At 44.0% G+C, this 973-nt stretch overlaps 1 pseudogene; it reads right to left on the bottom strand.

Annotated features, from left to right (window-relative positions):
* Positions 1 to 371: 371 nt before the first annotated feature.
* Positions 372 to 729, bottom strand: LOC114224747 (large ribosomal subunit protein eL43 pseudogene; annotated as a pseudogene).
* Between the last annotated feature and the right edge of the window lie 244 nt (positions 730 to 973).

The raw sequence follows: 973 nt of genomic DNA, 5'->3' as shown, positions 1-973 counted from the left end.
TAATTAAGAATTATCATTTTGCCTAGGAATGTGTATCTGGCTTGATTTGGGGGAAGCAATCTCTCTGTCTGCTTTGACAGAAACTTTCATCAGGATCACTCAACAGCCTAAAACTGATACTTTCAGAATCAACTCCTAAAAACTCAGCACAGACATTCATTCAGCGCCTGCCACATGGGAAAGTTACTGAGCCTGCGCTCGGATGAGGAGATACGGAAGGCGCTTCTTTTGCTGAGAAGAAAACTTGGCTTCTAAAGCAATGGAACTGCTTGGGACTTAATCACACGAAACTAGACATTTACCTTTAAACACAGATGGCAGATCGCCAGTCACATCTCTCTTTTGCTATTTCTGTGGAGTGTGAATTCTTTTTTTTTTAATTTTGTTACATAAATTAACCCATTTATTATAGGCTAGTAATGTTTCAAATGGTGAAGCTTCTACTGGTCTTTCAACTCCTTCAGTCTTCTGATAGCTGACTTTACTGTGACAGCAGAAGTGGTGTTGTAGGTCCAAGCGCCACCAGCGACGGTTTTCATGCAGGAGCCACAATGCCAGATCCCCACAGCTCATCTTTTCATCTTTGTTTTGCCACAGAAGGAGCAAGTGTACTTGGTGTGCTGGCTTATTTCAATCTTCTTCACCATTTTCCTGAGGGAGGCACCATAACGGGTCCCATATTTACCCACAATTCCGACCTTCTTGGTGCGTTTAGCCATGTCGCCGCAAACTAGGTCTGAGCCCAGAGAGAGGAGTGTGAATTCTTTTTGAGGTCACTAACTTTGCAGAAGAGGGGCCGTGTTGGAGCCGGGAAGAAGGAGAAAGGGCGGGTGGAATAGACGGATGCCAAAAAAAGAAGCTGAGGAAAAGGTGAGAGAGAGGAGAGAAGACATTGCTCTTCCATCCGCATCAACCAATGTCGATAAAGAGATTAAACAGAACCAAACTGTCACTCACTCTCACTGCATAACAA

Source organism: Eumetopias jubatus, unplaced genomic scaffold (assembly GCF_037043125.1).
Source record: "Eumetopias jubatus isolate StellerSeaLion01/CBP00866 unplaced genomic scaffold, mEumJub1_p1.0 scaffold_17, whole genome shotgun sequence".
NCBI lineage: Eukaryota > Metazoa > Chordata > Mammalia > Carnivora > Otariidae > Eumetopias > Eumetopias jubatus.
This window is presented reverse-complemented; position numbering and strand designations above follow the sequence as displayed.